The sequence below is a fragment of the Primulina tabacum genome, chromosome 11 (genome assembly GCF_025594145.1).
Source record: "Primulina tabacum isolate GXHZ01 chromosome 11, ASM2559414v2, whole genome shotgun sequence".
Lineage (NCBI taxonomy): Eukaryota > Viridiplantae > Streptophyta > Magnoliopsida > Lamiales > Gesneriaceae > Primulina > Primulina tabacum.
In genome coordinates, this window is record NC_134560.1 from 24,938,033 (window position 1) to 24,957,160 (window position 19,128).

At 33.4% G+C, this 19,128-nt stretch overlaps 1 pseudogene; it reads right to left on the reverse strand.

Moving 5' to 3' along the window:
* Positions 1 to 19,128, reverse strand: part of LOC142519704 (uncharacterized) — a 101,304-nt pseudogene that overhangs the window by 53,301 nt on the left and 28,875 nt on the right.

The following is a 19,128-nucleotide window of genomic DNA, read 5'->3' on the forward strand; positions in this document are numbered from 1 at the left end:
CTGCACCGTTAATAGCAAATACATATACATAGCACACAGCAGTGAAAAATACCATACTCAACATACCTTTCATGAACTTTAAAAACGTAACATAAACGTGTCGTGTAAAATCATGACGTGTCAAAACAGCTCATCGTTAATCATCATTCATCTTTTATCATTTATCGTTCATCATTCATCGTTCATCGTTCATCATACATCGTTCATCATTCATCTTTCATCATTTATCATTGGTGAATTCAGTTCATTAGAGGTGACTATCGTACATCATCATTTACGATGGATCCATCATACATAGAACCGCGGTACCCGGCGGCTGTCGGACATCAGTGACATGATCACCCATCCACTGTTCCTAGGCCTCATCATCAGCATTTACATATGTGTCTTAACCATTTACATATACATCGATAGCCACAACTATTTCCCATCATTCAAAACATTATCATTTTCATCACTTATAAAATTCATGTATAAATGCAATTTTCTTTAAATTCAAGCATGCAACGTATATTTTTATAAAATCTTAAAAATCATGAATCATGATTCGTGAACATTTAAAATATCATGAATTTGTGCTCAGGACGCTGCCAGAACCAAAATCTCACCCCGGGTGCAAAATGACCATTTTGCCCCTGGAAACCCAAAAATTACCGTTTTACCCCTAGATGTAAAATTTTGGCTTTTTGACATTTTCTTAATTCCATTGGCTCTAACATGTTCCAAATAATTATTTAAGCCTACATAAATTTTCCCATATTTTTATTCTGCTTAAATCGACGACTTTTAAATTAATCTTTAACTATAACATATTAATGCGTTTTAATCCCGAATTAAACCAAACCTTAGCATAAAATTCCCAATTTAAAAAATTAGACTTATAATAATTATTTGAGCTTAAATAGAATTTCTCATAATTTTATTAAGCTTAAATCTTGGCGTTTCAATTAATCCTTTAATTAACGTTTCGTGCGGTGACTAAATCCCGGATAAATCCAAAACTCATTATTTTGATCTGAAGCTTACTAAACTCCTATTTATCCCAAAACATATTTAAAATCATTCATAGACATAAACTAGAGCTCATTTTATAACTTAACCAAATTGTTTTAAAACTTGTACCGGGGTCCCGATTTTAACATAAATCAAACCGAAACTTAATCAAATTTCTTCCCACCTTTCTCCACACTTACTAAACATCTATAATGCCTTAAAGTAATCAAGATTAGACACCTAAACCCCTCGACCACAACCCAACAGCTACTGCACCATCCACCATAGCCCCACTCAAACCCAAGCTCAACCCCTCCCCACGATTTCTCTCCTAGCCCACAACCAAGCGAACCAGCTCTTGACTCACCTCTCCTAGACCACCCTAGGACTCTAGTGGACCCAAAGGAAACATGACTCCAGCCCTCAAGCAGCCTTCACTCTAAGCACACAAGCTAGGAGCCGAAACACCTCAACCGCCACTCCCTTGCACTCTATCCATTCGTGCTGTCCTAGGGTTCGACCAGCGGTGCTTAGGGTCCTTCCAGGTCAAGGTTCGGTCCCATCAAAGATAGGTTCAAGGCCTGAAACCAACCCTTCACTGCTTACACTCCTCCCACCGCCGATCTTCCCAACCCCACGCAAGAAATCCACGCTACATTCCCTCGAAATTTCCATTCCCAGCAACCACGATCTGTGTTGCTCCTACAAACCCATCTTGACACTATTCTCAGCCTCTTAATCAACACATCACAGCAGCCCCTTGCACAGCTTACCGAAAACGTGAGTGGTTTAAACAATGAAAGAATATATGACATAAGCAAAACCGAATGAAACTTCATGCTGTATGATAGATATTCGAGCATTCCTTACTAAAATATTACACATATCAGCAATATATAACATGCGTGATGCAGAAATAATGGTACATGGCGTGCCTTTGATGATTCCTACGCAAGAACGATGAAGAACAGACGTCGGGAGAGCGCCGGAGAATTTCTTTGCAAGGAAAAGCCATGGCCGAAACTTTGCTTGAGTTGCTGCTGGAAAAACCGAGAGAATGGAGAGGGGAGGAGAGGTTTGTGAGTGGAGGAAAGTGGAAGATACAAATGTGCCTTGATGATCTTTTATGCGAGAAGATGGAAGAAAGGGAAAATGGAGAAGAGCCGGATGAATCTCTCCTGAAAAACAAGCAACAACCGATACTTAAAGCTGGGGAAGGCTCTGAAAAATAATGAAACCAAGAGGAATGATGATGAAAGGGAGAGGTGTCGGTTGATGGTGGTTTAAATGGTGTAGGTAGCAAATAGTAAAATCATTAAATAGTTAATAATCAAAATAATGAACCTTAATTATTAATTAACAAGTTTAAAAGAGTTTTGAGTCCAATAAACTTAAAATTAGGCCCATTAAATCCAAACACACTCCCGAAAATTATTTCGTGTTCGAAATTTTTTTGAAAATATTAGCCGAACTCTCAAAAAGTTTCCCGATTCGCTAAAATTTGCGTACCGTTAAAAATTAAAATCATGTCGATAAAAATACCCAATAAATCCCAATTCTTGAAAAATACCTTTAAAACATCTTATATTAATTAATAAAAATTTAATCGTATAATTAAAATAATTTTCTTGAAAATTCTCCGATCTCCGTTCCTCGTTCGAGCGCAAAATGAAACATAAAAATCATAGTGCATGAACTTTTAAAATTTCATGAAATAAATCCTATCATGCATAAATTATGCATAAAATGCATAAAAATAATTAAACACATATTAACGAAATAAAAATGCATTTAAAACTTTAAAACAATTTAATAAAATACCAAAGAAATTTAATAACTTGCATGCATGTGGTTTACGTGATCCTTCAAATTTTCGGGACGTTACAATCTCCCCCCTTAAATTGAATTTCGTCCCCGAAATTTGCTTATCCTTGATAATCAAAAAGTTTAGACTTAGTTCTAGTATCCCAATAGTCTACGCTTCCGCGATGCTACTCTGATAAAATAATAAATCTTAAGATGTCCTTATATCTCCTTGGTCCCGATAAACTCTACCTTCTAAATCCTCGTTTGCGAAACTCAACTTATAACGACCCATGGTGACCTAGTTCCATTTTTTCTATAACCTCGAATTTCAACCTTTATCAAACTTCCCAATATTAGAGATGACAGTCCGAATTTTATTGCGTCTTACTTTTCTTATACTATACCCGTAATGTTCATTGACCTATTACACTTGTATTTATGCAGTTCGACCTAAGAAATCTTAGCACCAAAATTTATTGATAGACTTCTATTCTTGGTATTACACTTAGAAGTTAAACATTACCTCAACCCCATAATAATATTAACCTAAGATCCTTGAATCGAATCTTGTCTTACGGCACCAAACTTGCATGACTTAATTATTTAAGAGTTTATCCCAAATATTAAATTGTTGCAAATCTTAACTTCGAATAGCGTTAATCCATAAAAACCAAAATGTACAACATCGATCTTCTACCTTGATAATAAAACACTTCTATCATCAATCACATGCTTAAACTATTTTCATCCCAATTACAATTTAGTTGAGACCTAAGACCCTTGGACTTTCCTTGTTGAAATGAAATTTCACATTCTTACGTATCCCTAATGCTTAATTAATATTAGCGTTTAAAACTTAATAAGTTATCTCATGGTAGCATTAGACTAACTTTAATAAATCAACTTCACTTATAACCCATATAGTTCTAGAATCCCAATATCAAGCTTTTAGATTTCTTACTCGATAAAAATCTTAATATTCATTCATTGATAACTTATGTTGAACACAACTAATTCTCTTTTGTTTTTATTTTACCCAAAACTTTTCCGTATGAACAAATATCCCATAAACTTGAAATTCAAGCTTACGCATCCCAAATGATAATAGATAACATAATTCCCACACACATAATCGCTTGTTCTCAAGTTTCTTAATGACTTCCAAAAATTCCTCAAAACGAGGTGTCTACCACAATTCTTACATGCGTCTATCGAGTAACCTAACCATCAAACATACCCAACTTTCTAGAAAAATTTAAATTCCAACAAAGATATAATTTCAAATCTTAAGATCATGGTTAAAACTTATGCTACATCAAACCTTAAGTCCCCAAAAATAACATAACTTAATGTCTAATCTTGTAACTTGAATAAATGATCACTTTACCTTAAATTATTATCACTCTAAATTCTTAATTTTTTTTTTCCATTAACATTTAGATTTTCAAACCCAATATTGGATCATCCTACAATGCCCTTGATTGTCATTCTTTATTACATTATAACCAAGATATAACCAAGTTCTAATTATCTCTTCAAGCTCAAATCACCGAAAAGTCTTATCATTTAAACCAATCAATTCTCACTTACTGCTAAACAAATCCCCAAATTTGTTAAAAATTGCAAATTAGTTCTTACTTTCCTCGAATATTATCCAAATTTGTCATTGATCTCGAGAATCCAACAATTACCCATAAGTTCTTGGCGTTCATAATCTCATTTTATAGGTTTCTCGTAATATAAAGTTCAATAATCTTAAGATTATTATACCCAAGATCAATTCTCATAACCTCTAAAATTACTGATTTTATCCAAGTGTTCCTCAAAAGTTCGAATGTAATCCTCAAAATTTCAAAATTTACAATTTGGTCCTTAAAATTCTCGAAGATTACAATTTTGGCCCTATAACTCCTCGAAATTTGCATTTTTTTTTCCATAAAATTTTCGACTTGGCCTGATATGAATCTGGCTAGGCACCGTGTGCAAATGTTTGGGGGAAGATTTAAGATGCGTTGTTGCCTTGGACTTTCAAGCTTGATTGTGATAAAAGATGATGAATCAAGCATATTCAAGCAAGTGGTGGAGTTCAACAAAGAATATACCGAAGGACCTATAACAAGGAGATGTATCAAGAAGTTTAAAGAAGCACTTCAACGACTCATGATGAGCTACAAAGAAAGATATACAAATTGGATGACTAAATTAGAAGAGGTTGGGAATCATGGGAATAATATTGGAGGTCTTTGGAATGTTATTCAAGTGCAATTGCCGAAGGTCCAGCGCACCCGCGCTAAAGCAGGGACCGCACCCGCGGTCCATGATAATCAAATTTAAGAAAATTTCCCGAAGCTGCACCGCACCCGCGGTCAAATCATTAGCGCACCCGCGGTCTGTTGCCGAAGCTACACCGCACCCGCGGTCAAACAAGCACCGCACCCGCGGTCTTTTGGCGTCCTTCCGTGTCAAAATTGTTATCTACTTTTATTAAGCCTTTTCACACAACTTTTCTTGTATTTTATTGTTTATATAATGCATTGTAAGGACCATGAACGAAATAATTGAATGATATAGAAAAACTTGAGGTTCTCTCAATTTTCAAGGCTTTTAGCTTTGTTCTTCACAAGAAGAAAACCAAATCAAACTTATCAAAGATTGCATCTTTATGGCGTTTGTCGATTGTTCTTCGCACGGATTGTCAAAACAAGTTATTTGAAGGTTCGTATGAAATTCAATTGTTCTTATCGTTCATATTTGTTGCTAAGTTTTAATCGCTTAGAGGTGAATATCACAAATCGTTACTTGTTTCAAAAGATTGGGACAACATAATCGTTCCTTGTTTGTTCTTGAATTGAGGGTGCGATTTCTATATTTGTGCTTGCCTTTCATTCGTACGAGGATTCGCATAATTTGGTATCAGAGCTTCTGGTTCTGTTTGATTCAAGTAAGTTATCATTTTCAGATCTGTTTAAAAATTCGTCAGATCTGTATTATACTTTTGTTTCTATTGTCATATCTATCAAAAACAAAAACAAAAATTTCATTCTGTTATCAGATCTGTGTTATCCTTTCGTTTCTGTTTTCAGATCTACGTTATCCTATCGTTCTTAGTTTTTGTGGATCTGTGAATTTTCGAAAATTCTGTGTTTGTTCCTTGGAATTTTCGAGTGCACCATATATTTTCGAGTACAATAAAAAAAAATATCAAATTTCTTGGCTTTGCACAGTCTAAGTGAGACAGTTGCGAGTGTCCACGAGTTGAGTCTGATTGGTTTGATATACAAGTACAAAGCTTGATCACATCTTAGAGAAAACTATCAAATTCGAGTGAAAACACTTGAGTGCGAGCGTTATTTCTTTGGAGTGACCGGTGAGTATTTTGTAGTGAGTAAAAAAAAAAAAAAGAGAGTCGAGTGAATTTTCATTGAAGTGACCAGTGAGGATTCGTAGTGAGAAAATTTATTCTTTATTATTTTCTACTAACCTTTTCTTGCAGGTATAATGGTTGACGATCGTCAATTTCAAACAATGTTGAGAGGGTTGGATAGAATACGGGAGAAGGAGTTTAAGCCTCTACGAAAAAAATATAGGAGGTGTGAAGAAGAGAAAATACATGATAGGCAATATGATGAGGATAGGCGATGTAGAAGATTTGGAGGGAATAGATCATTGTATTTGCATCGTGATGATGATAGGGGATGTGAGGAGAGTAGTGGGTATAGCAACCGGGGAGAGAAAATCATTGCTAGGCCAATGAATGAGTCGAGACTTGAAGCTACCAAATATGAATATCAAGGTACAAGTAAAAACTCAAATTCTAGTACTTTTGATATTATATGTTTTTGGTGTTTAAAATTTGGGCATGATACTAGCCAATGTCAACGTAAGGAGCTGACAGTAGTAAAGTCGTTGGTTGAACTTAAATCTCAAGTGGAGGTTGAGATTGTTGGAGAATTTGAACATGAAATTGAGGTTGTAGAAGAACCTGAATTTGAAGTTGTGGTTGAGAAAGTTGTTGATGATAGTATTCCACTAGTTGATGATTCGAATGATGTTAAATTGTGTACAGTGGAAGCTGAACCATTGAGTGGTGAAGAAATGCCTAATTTGTCTACTATGGAGGAGGAAAGTACGCAAGGAGAAGTTATTGTACATAAATTTGTTGAGGAACCAAATGTTTCATTGGTTCAATTGAATCCAAGTGTTCTTGAGGATCAATTGAAATTTATTCTTGAAGTGAGTGAAAAAGAAATTAAAATGGTCGAAAGAAAGAGAGAACAAAAGAGTGAGATGGCCATGAAAAGAAAAAAAGATGAAAAATATGATATTAAAGAAAAGGAGAGAGAAAAAGAGGCCAAAGGAAAAGAAAACGAAAAGAAATATAATTTGAAGGCCCAAAAGAGTAAAAAGAGTGAGGTTGAGACTTATGTATTTTTGAATAAACCCTTTAAAGTACCTTTGTACAAAGTGGTTTATTGTCATTGTGATGATATAGCCGGTTCAATCCCGAGCGATGTTAATTATTCTTTGCAGTATTATTGTGATGACATGATGAAGAGAAAAGCAAGTGTTGATAATGTGAGAATACCATGGGATGATCCATATGAATTCAGGATCATTCGAGATGAGGTAAGTTTAGTTGCCAACACAACAACTATGAGGTATGACTTTCTTCCTTACTTTAAAGTTGTGTTGCTTTGTTTTCAAGAATTTGTAGAACGGGTGCAAGTTTGGTGGTTAGAGGACCGGGTGTCAGTTTGTCTTTATTCCTTGGTTGTTATGGATGTGAGACTATTGATGAAAGGCATGTACTTTTTATGAACTTTGATTTTCCACGAATTACTAAGTTAGTAGGATTTGTTTACTACAAGGGTTTATGTGAGGCCCGGGGTCGAAGAGGGCGGGGGGTGATCGCCGGTGCCATCAGTTGCACGGAGAATGAGCGGCTCTTGGCAGGCTTCTAGGTGGAGAGAACATGAATGAACTGACCCACGCGGGAATGAGTAGGATTCCGAGACTGTTCAATGTAATGGACTGTACAGTTGAAGAGGGCTTAAAAAGATTTGATTTGTAATACTCATATCACGAAGGTGCATCTTCTTTTCGGTAGCTCATCACATAAGAACTCAAAAGTTAAGCGTGCTTGATTTGGGGCAATTTTGGGATGGGTGTGACCTCCTGGGAAGTTTTCCAGGGTGCGTGTGAGTGAGGACATAAGCACGCTGGAAAGACTCGTCTTGGTACAGTGAGGACAGTCGTCAAATCTGGGGCGTTACACTATATTTTTCTGTAAGAGTTTATTAATCTCTTTCATAGAATAAGTTTGATTATCCTGTTGCAGTATATTACTAATTTGATTACTCGTTGAGGGAGTATTTTCTATTTTTTCTATTACATTATTTTTTAAATTAGAATCTTTAATCATTTTTAAAAATTCTTAAATATTATTATTAGTTAATACATTAAGATCTTTAAATTGAGAAATAATTTTATAAAACTCATCATTTTGATTATCAATATTATTTATAGGATTTATACAAGATTGTCCTTGTATACAACCATCATAATCTTCTTTTTCAAAATCAATATCTACGATATCTTTTGAATTATGATATTTATTTTCTGAAGTATTGTCAGAAAGTTTAGAATCATAATCAGATTCTAAATTTTTGAATCCATTATTATTTTAAATAAAATTTCTTTAAGATTATCATCTATATCTAAATCATATATTAATTTTTGTTTTAGCTCAATATTGATTAGAATAGTGTCCAGGCTTATTACATTTTCTGCAAATAATTAATTTATTTTTATATTTTTTATATTTTACTTTTCTTTCTGGTTTCCGTGATTTAGACTTTCTTTTATTTTATTTTATTTTTATCTTTTTGTTCTATCAGACAGATGTCTTCTTTCTATAAATTCTATCATCTTTATTTATTATTTTCTTTTTTCCCTTATTAGGCAGATCCATACCAAATTGATCACAAAATTAACCAAGTTTTTTTCTTTCTAGTAGATTTTGGTTTTTAATTTTATTATTTAATTTTAATTCATTACAAAGGGTTAAACCCTATTGTATACAAATCCTTATCAACTTGCCATAAGTATAATTATCATGATTTATGGATATATTGACTTTTCTTAATAATTTTCTAATTCTTTCTGGAAAAATACCTGGAAGACCATCTATTTAATTAGCTTTCCATTGACTAGTATTACAGTCAGGTAACTCATATATACAAGATAAGAAAGTATCTTTATACAATCAAAAATCAGTAAGTGTTTGACATCTTAAATTACTCAAATGAGTACGAATATTTTCACCATTATCAGTAAATCTACCAGTAATATGTTCTAACATTATCATTACTAATGAATAAACTGCATTATCAGTTTGAATATTATTTTTTGTTTTAATAGAATTTAGGATTTCATCATTTTGATATTTATTTAAATAATTATCCCACTAACCCTTTAGTTGGCCAATAAATCCTGATATTATCATTTTAACAATATTTTTATCAGTATTACCTACAGTTTTGCAAACAGTACTACACATAAGCATTCTGTTAACAATATTATAAATATGTTTATCAGTAAAACCGTCTATATTTCATTCATAAATACTTTTGCCATTATAATTATTAAAAATTATGTATTCTTGTTCTTCAAAAAGAACATCTATTGGAGTTTGTCTATTATAATAATATTTATTTTTGATAGGTTTGTATGCCCATTTTAATTTATTAATTTCTGCATCAGAAGAGTTTTTAATGTTTTTTCATACTCTTTATTAAGAGTATTTAAATTAATATTTTTTAAATTATCTTCTGAAAATTTTTCTAATTCAGAAACAGAAGACTTAAATTTTAAATCTTTTATTTCTTTAGGTGACTGAATAGAAGATGAAACAATAGGAATAATATTAGTTTCTTATTTTTTTTGTATATGAATATCAGGTTTTACCTGATTTATGGCAATAATAATTTTTTCTATGCGATTTTTTAAAGAATTAATTTATTCACCTATAACTGTTAAATAAAGATTTGTATATTTTGTTTTTCAATAATTTGATTAATATATTTAACAGTTATCTGTAACATATCATTTTCAAATAATTTTGAAAAAGCATTAAAATTTAGGGTAAATTGTGAAAAAATACCCAAACCAAACTAAACTTTAAATTTAAGACCCACACTAAAAAACTTTGGTTCCACTACTTAAAAAGAGTTTAAAAAGACAAAAATACCCTTATTTGTACTTATATGTGAAAAAATCAAAATGTTGATTTTCTGGGCCTGAAATGGTATCAGAGCCGAGATTAAATTATTTCCAACATAAATTTTTTTTATGAAGTAATTAAATGTTTGAGGAGGAGAATTTTCTCAAATAACATAAATCCGAACCCAGGTTCGAGATTAATTATTTACAGGATTTATTCCAGTACTCTGGAATATTTGAAACAGGAAGATCTAACCAATGTTAGATATCAAGAAGAAACTTATCAGAGTCCTAAGTTAACTTATGATTCAAAATAACAGGTTCTTAAAATAGTACCAGATTCCTCTAAACTCTCGGGAGATTTTAGAGAAATTCAAAAGACGGTATGTTGTATTATTTACCACAAAATGTGGAGAAAATCCTTGAAAACCAGAAAGAAATTCTTGGAATATTAAAAGATATTCGAACAAAAATTCAAATCCTAGAACAACAACCAAGTTCTAGTAAGAGAACTTCAGAAGGTAGGTTACCACCATCATTTGGTACTGAACCCATGTTGCATCAACAAGGGAAGGCCAAAGTAGTGTTAAAACCTTTGACTCAAAAAGAAAAAAATGATCTACAAGACCTTGTAGAATCATTTGCAAATTTCAAGGTCTAGATCTGAAGATGAATACAACGGGAGGTGAACAACTTTCTATAACCTGGTCATCTTCTCAAGAACCACCAAAAGAAAGTCTGGGATCTCAGAATATAAATATGAGAGAATCCCAACCCGATTTCCATACAGGTGGAGAATCACACCTAGCGGGAACAAGGACAAGAAGAAATCAAATTCCCTTGCACCAAACACCCTATAGAAAAACTATTTCAGAACCTTTACATCTTTATGGGGTTATGCTTAACCTTGATATACTAGATTTCAAAAACAGAGAAGATCTCATAGATGATTGAACATCAGCTATGAGAATCGCCGCTGGAACACTTGATCTCAACAGAGAAGGATTCATTAAACTTTTAGAAATGAGTCTTATGGGATCACTTAAAATTGCTTGGGATATGACTTCATTATAAACCAAAGAGTCAGTCCTAGCTGGAGAACTTCTTAGTGAGATAGCTGGAAAAATGGCTACACTATTTAAAGCACAATTCATAGGGGTAGACTATTTTAACATTCAAGATATAGAGAAGATGAAGAAATATACTCAAGCTCTGTATAGCCTTGAATTACATGACATATGTTTAGTGGATGAATATATTATGTTATTCATTAAATATAGATGGAATTCAGGGGTCGAAGAAAATATAGCTATGTAGCTTTTCTTCGCTGAAATGCCAAGTCCCTGGAGTAAAATGCTTATAAGGGAATATTTCTCTGGCAATCCAGATACGTTGGAACGAAGTGCCTCTTTTCTCAAAGGAAAATTGGCATAACGGTGTCATATAGCAACATTACAAAAAAATTACAAACGCTTACGGGGTAAAAATAAAAGAACTCCTTTGTATTGTAAAGAAAATGATCTTCAAACAATTATTGGAAATAAACCACAAAGAAAGAAAAGGAAGAATTTTAGATCTCATCCTTACGCTAGAAGTGGAAGAAGTTCTTGGAAACCAATAACAGTATGATCTAGATAGAAAGCCAGATCTTACAAATCTGGACAAAGAAGTGGCACATCAAGAAGTAGGATATAATCTCAAGCATCGAGTACATCTCGAAGCACAGGGAGAACACCTACAAAGAAAACTTTTAGAAGAGCTCACACTCAAGCTATTGAAAGTTTTAAGGATTGTAATTGCTGGACATGTGGAGCAAGAGATCATATTTCGACCAAATGTCTAGAAAACGAAAAAAGAGGAATAAAATGCTTCGATCCAACCTCGGATATTGAAGAAGTAGTTTATTACAAGGATCTTATTTAAGTATACCAGTTTGAGGATATCGCTTCAGACGAAAGTATATATGAAAAGAAGAAGTTTTAAGTTAGGAAGAGTCCGATGGAACTGAATCGGAATCTGACTGAAGAAGAGGTGTTTCGACACGAGACACATGAAGATTTGTCATGTTTCTTTATCTAGACAACCATATTCAATAACATGGTTCAAAAGATCATGAGAGAAAATCCTAGTTTTCAGAGATATCAGGGATTCTCTACAGGACAGGTAGAAAAGTTCTTAGGAAGTCTTGGCCTAAACAGAAAGCATCACCTAATCTATAAAGTTTCCAGAAGGAAAATGGCAATTCCAATGGAACTTACAAGAAATAGAATGGAGATGCAACTAATTCTTTCTGAAGAGATTAAGGAGGAATTACAAAAACTCAAGATAGAAGTAGCATGGACATGTCCTGGATTCATATTGGAGCAACCCAAATTATGATACAAGCTACTTTCAAAGAAGGAATAGATTCATTGCTATATGTGATAAAAAAAAATGGGGAACCTTTCAGATTCAGTACTGGGAACTATCTCAGGAAATCTCTGTGCAGGAAAGATCGTAGGAGTAATCTATCAAAGAATTTCCTACAACTTGGCAGATCGAGATTTTAGCCGAGCCTTGGCATTGTACCTAAATTTCAAGGAAAAAAGGCTAATGAAGGAAGGTAATAGACCATATTCTATCATATATCAAATTTCATATGCTCTATCTAATAGACATCATTCAGAATTGTTTATTAAAAATGAGTTTATTGAAATACCTGAGATATTTGGGAAAGTTGCTCAGGCAATTTATCCAGAAAGAGTTGTGTTTCCTTTAATACAAGAAACAGATATCCAAATACAAGACAAACCGATCCTACAAAGGAATCAAAGTCTTAGATTGGAATCGAGAATACTATCTTTTTAAGGAGATCGAATTACAAGTTACAGGTGGGGAAAAACACATGTCCAAGAAACCCAACATGAGCTAAAAAACTTTTCTACAATAGGAAAGCTTAGATGCCCAGAGGGGTGGAAGGAAATAGAAATTGTATTCGATATTACAAAACAAGGGAATCAATTCTCTTGTAATACCATATACTATTTAGAACAACTTATGATAGAAACTTACTAAGGAACGATTAAAATTTGAGAGTTGGAAGTTCATATCAAAGGAATTCCAGGGAAAGAATCAGATCGATTGGTTCATAGACTAGAGTTTCTCGAGGAACATAAACCTTGGAAACGTCTAGAGTATGGAATGGTGTTTCTGGCCGACGATAGGATGTGGAAAATCCAATGACCACAAGCCCATTCTCGATATACATTCCAGTAGGAATGTTATACGAATAATACAAGGTAGAATATTTCGCTACTTATATTGATTCAGGTGCTGGAATCTGCACCGCAAAAAAAGAATTTTTTCCAAATAATTTGGAAGAAGAATTACCAAAGATTGCTAGAAGAGATTTTTCTAGAAGAATCTTAATCTTATGCAAAGGGATTAAGATAACTGAAATCATAATTGGCGGTGCTGGACAAACACCTTGGTACAAGGTAAAAACACCACCAATTTTTTTTCATGATATAGGAGCTGACATTTTGCTAGGAAACAATTTCCTACAAATGTTTAAATCCTATACACAAGAAAATGAGATTAGACGATTAGTGTTCACAACACCTTGTGATCACAAAATCATAGTCCAAAGACTAAGAGAAACATTTTACAGAAAATTGTCAATCCAATTTCTCAGCAAGCGTGGTGATGAAGGCAAATTTTTGAACCCAAAAATGAAGGATTTTAGATGGTTTGGAGAAACAATACTCCTACTAAGAGTAGATAAAGAGCTTCAACCAGAAAAAATAGAATGACTTAAGATAGCTCTACATAAGGATTAAGTAGAGTTTGAATCTAAGGCATCTTTAGAAGATGTCAAGAAAATGATCAAAGAAAATTACAATGAAAATCCCTAGGCATGGTGGGATAAAAATCAACTCAAAGCTTGTCTTAAAATTAAGGAAGGCAAAGAATATGAATTTATTCGTTGCAAATCTATCCCAATGAACATAATTTATCAAAGGGATATGCAAATTATAATCAAGGAACATTTGGTCCTTGGTTTGATCAAAGCAAGAATTTCACCATACAGTAGCCCAGGATTTCTGGTAAGAAAAATCATGGTGAAATAAAAAGGAACAAACCCAGATTAGTTATTAATTATCAAAAAATTAATAATATTCTGGAGTTTGATGGGTATTTTATACATAGCAGAGAACATCTAATCAGTTGCATACGCAATGCGAAGATATTCTCTAAATTCGATTGTGAGTATGGATTTTACCAGATTCGGATGCAGGAAGAAAGCAAGAAATTCACAGCTTTCTCCACACCACAAGGACATTATATCTGGGAAGTATTATTAATGGGATTGGCTGATTCACCTCGGATATTTCAAAGAAAAATAAATAATATATTCAAAGATTATTTTAAATTTATGTTTGTCTATATTGATGATGTTCTAATCGCATCATATGGAAGAACATATTAAGCATCTAGATATTTTCTCTGATGTTTGTAAAAAGGAAGGACTAGTTTTATCAGAAAAAAAAGCAGTCATTGCCACAAGAAAGATTGAATTCTTTGGAATAGAAATCGACGAGTCAGAAATAATTTTGCAGGATCATATAATAGAGAAAGTGCAAAACTTTCCAAACGAGTTAAAACAAAAGAAACAAATTCAAAGTTTTCTAGGAGTTGTTAATTTTGTTGGGATGTTTATTAAAAACCTAGCAAAACACAGAAAGGTGTTCAATCCATTACTGAAAAAAGATACAAAATTTATATAGACAAAGAACACACACAGGGACTCAGTCAACTAAAGGAGATTTGTAAAAATCTTCCAAAAATGGCTATTCCTCAGGATGATAATGATCTGGTTTTATATACAGATGTCAGTGCTCATTGGTGGCTGACAGTTTTAACCAAGCTCACACCAGAAGGAGAACAGCCATGCAGATATTGCAGTTGACTTTTCTCGGATGCAGAAGCCATAAGATGGCATATTAATGAAAAGAAATTCTATGCAGTAAAAAGGGTTTTTGAAAAATGGCCATTATTTTTACTTGCAAAGAAATTTACTTTAAAGGTTGATAACACATAGGTGAAAGCTTTCTTAAGAAATATAATAAAATCTAAACATGAGAAGACAAGATTATTAAGATGGTAAGCTCTATGTCAAAATTATATTTTTGATATTGTGATTATAAAATCTCATAAAAATATTCTTGCAGATTTTTTAACAAGAGATGGACAGCGGTGATATCGATGCCATCATGAAAATGCAGAGCCATTTGATGGAACACCTTGAAATGCTTCAAAACGAGTTTAACAAGCTGGTCTTAAACGCAGAAGTTGCGAGAAGGCTCCAACAAGCCAATAAGAGAGTTGTCTATGATAGAATTACAGGATCTTTACAGGCATATACTCAGTTATAGTCTGTAATACAAATGTATATCCTCCAAGGCATTGAGAAGCCACTGGTTTCCCAAATGGAGAGTTTTCGAGTACATGACTTATACCTGGAGCAGGGGATTCAAATACCCATAGCACAAGTGTTAAGTCGGGATCATCTCCAGATGAGTCGGCTGAAACAAAAATTGAGACTCCAGATCCCTATCTCGAGTCATCAAATCAACCCTTCACCTCGGGGATTGAAGAGGAAAAGATAAACCTTAGACCGAATACTGACAGGGGTAAATCTAAGATTGATACTAATGAAGTTACAATTTCTCCATCCCAGGTGTATCAACAAAACTGAGAGAAATTAAAAACAATAGTAGGCACTAACCCCGCCACCATCAGGGTTTATATGTTTCCGAAAAATATCCTAGGGTATGGATGAAACCAAATTCATATCCAAAGGAGGTCAAAGCATGGTATGAATTCAGGCACTTGTCTCATTTTATACCACATCACCCAGCTTCATAGAAATTTCAGGTCTACCAAAATGGATTCAAGAAGCTGTTCATGAAACTTGGGCAAATAATGACTATTTTTCTAGAGGAGACATCCTGGAGCTATACTTTTTCAGTACAGGCCCAGAACCAGCAGGGAAAGGCTTACAAGAAGCTTTTCATTTTATCAAGTTAAGGAGGCCAGATTCAAATGTCCAGAAATTTATCAAAGATTCTCAATAACTGAAGACGATATTTCCACCAGAAGAGCATGGGGTCTATGGGTCTGTCTTACTGAGATGGACAAAGTCAAGTTTTCGTTTCAATTTTATCATAATTCATTAAATGAATCCTTCCTGTTAAATACTATGACAGGAAAACCACAAGTTTTGCAAAAGATCTATTTGAAAATAAAAGAAATCTTCTGTGGAATAGTAAGCTGCCGGGGAGTAAAGAAACTCGTCGGAAATTCTGCAACATAGCTCATGTGGGAAGATGGTCAGAACAGATCTGTCCAGAATGCCCAAATCAAAAGGAGACAGAATTTGGCAAGGGCTTCAAACCTAGATCAGACAAGAAGCATCTTGTAGAGACATCATCAAGTGGTGAAGGACCACAACCACGTTTTCCTCGAGGACATAAAAATTTTAAGATTCCTCGACAAAAATAAGTGGACATGTGACCCTAATCATTTTTCTTGGGGATAACAAAAGATAAAGATTCCCCGACAAAAGAAATTGGGGATGTTACTAACCCACGTGAACAAGAGAACTTGGACCCAATTACACCTATAAATAAAGAGTAAATAGGAACTAGTAAAATACACAAGAACTAAGTTGAAACCTGAAGAAAATGTATTATACATATTTGAAAGTTTCTAAAAGACGCATCAAGAGAATAAGAAAACAGCTGATGAATTTCAAAGCCTGCCACAAAAGGCTAAAAGAAGTAGGAAATGAGATATCAGCTGATATAATCCAAACACATATCAACTGGTTATGCCAGGAGATAATGCCAAACAACAGCCGGAAGGCATTAAAGAAAATTTATGACAAGAATTTGATGTCCGCAATACAAATCCACCAGGGACTTCTATAAATAATCAGGCAGAAGGAAGATGAAGGCATCACTCAACATCTTCGTTTTTCTTCAAAAAAATTTGTAATATTTTCTTTCAAGTTTATGTGTGCTGTAAGTTTGGCTACTATTAGTAGATAAACAAGTTTCTCCTCCTCTACAGGAGGTTACTATGTAATAATATTTCGTATGTTTGAATAAAAGAACTGAGCCTTTTGCCCCTGTCATGTATTAGTTTCAAATTGAACTACTTTACTATACACCCTGAGGTAGAAAACGAAATAAGATTGTGCTAAGTGCTGTTGAAGGAATCTGCGTCAGAAACCATCTGTTGCGACTGCGTGGTTAGAATGTGAGTAGTAGTATGTAAAACCCGGTGGATATAACTCGACGGCACATTGGTCAAAGAGGTAAACTGTTCAATTTATTATGCGGAAGCATGATGGGCCATTTATTTAAAAAAAATCGATCATTTGATTATGGTATATAGGCTGAAAACATTGAGTAGCTACATTTCTTGGGGCTATATACCTTTAAGAACAGGCTCGATAGGTATAACAATGCCACGTACCAAATAATGAAGTTGTAAGGGTATTATGGGGTTTTTTAGAAAATGGGGTAGTTAAAACTAAGTTTTAAAGGGATGGGTAATAAAAAGAAAGTTGAAAAGGGAGTTGAGTATTTTTAAATAAGTTGCCCTAAAATTTAAAACTTTATTATTTTTTTCTATTACAAAAGATTCTTGAGAAGGATATACAGATTTTTATATCTATCCAGAATAAAGTTTATAAGTTCTTTCTAAAACAGAAATATAATATATAATAAATGTCTTAAAAAACCAAGGTAAAAAATGTATTAATTTATTTTGATTTTCACACAACTTATAAAATTATATAACAATATATTCATATTCTTGTTCTGAGAAACTTTTAAAATATCATTCTCTGAAAGATTCTCATTTGATTTGATAAAATTCTGCGTGGAACATCGCTCTATTACAAGATCCTTTAGTAAAATCAATTTTTGATTTCTTATTCATTAAATAGTTAAATTGATTTTTGAAACTGTATCAGTTTCTCTAATTTTTTGAAAGTTTTGATGAACTATATTGTAACGTCCGAAAAATCAGTCCACGTAAACTGCATGCATGCAAATTTTTTTTAATTGCTTAATTATTTTATTTTATTGTTTTTAAATGCTTGCATGATATTTATTTTATGATTAAATGCATGACTGCATAACTAAATGATAATATGACATGTTTACATGAAATTAAGGATTTTACTCGAATATTCGATAATAGGCAGGGGAAAGGAGACCGGGGACGACCAAAACAAGAATATGTGTAGAACCCGTAAATCAGTCTACGTTTAAGCCATGCATAATTCTAGATTTTTAAATTTAATTGACTTCATTGCATGATTATTTTAAATGCATTTATTTGAAATTAATTATTTATTATTTCAGTTCAGTAGTTTGATTTTTAGCATTTCAGTTATTTCAGTGAGGCCGGACTGGAGTTGGAGTTTTGAGATAGAATTTAAGATCCAGAAAATATTTCCAGAAGTTAATTTAGCTAGAAAGTAAGTTCATTTAAGTTAGAAAGGGAGGTTTGAGAATTTAATTTAATTATTTGAGGTGATTAAGAAATGAGCTCATTTAAGTTACTTAATTAAGGGGTTAGCTCACTAAATTAATTAAAGGATTAGTAAGGCTTTTAAGGGTTATTAAATTACTAGATAATCAATTTCCCCTACCATTTATCATGCATGTTTCGGCCACCCCTTGCCTAGACCACACATTTCCAACTCATCAACTTTGACCAATTCTTTGCATGTAATTAGTAGGATAATTCTAGGATTTTTGGGAGCACAATTTAATTAATTAATGGGCACATCCTAGTCTAGATATCAAGGGAGGAAATCAGCCACTACCTCCTAGAAGCATCCACTAACTCATTTGATATCAAACCATAATTCACAATTCAAAATGAGAAGACTTAGTCTTGATATGATCCTATTATTGTGCACCCTTAACCTTCATAACCATCACTCCCCCTCCATCACCACCGAAAATCAGACCTCTTTTCAGTGTAAAATACGTGAGGCATAGCTAGAAATAATAGAGAGAAAAATCGAGAGCTTAGGAAGGAAGAAAA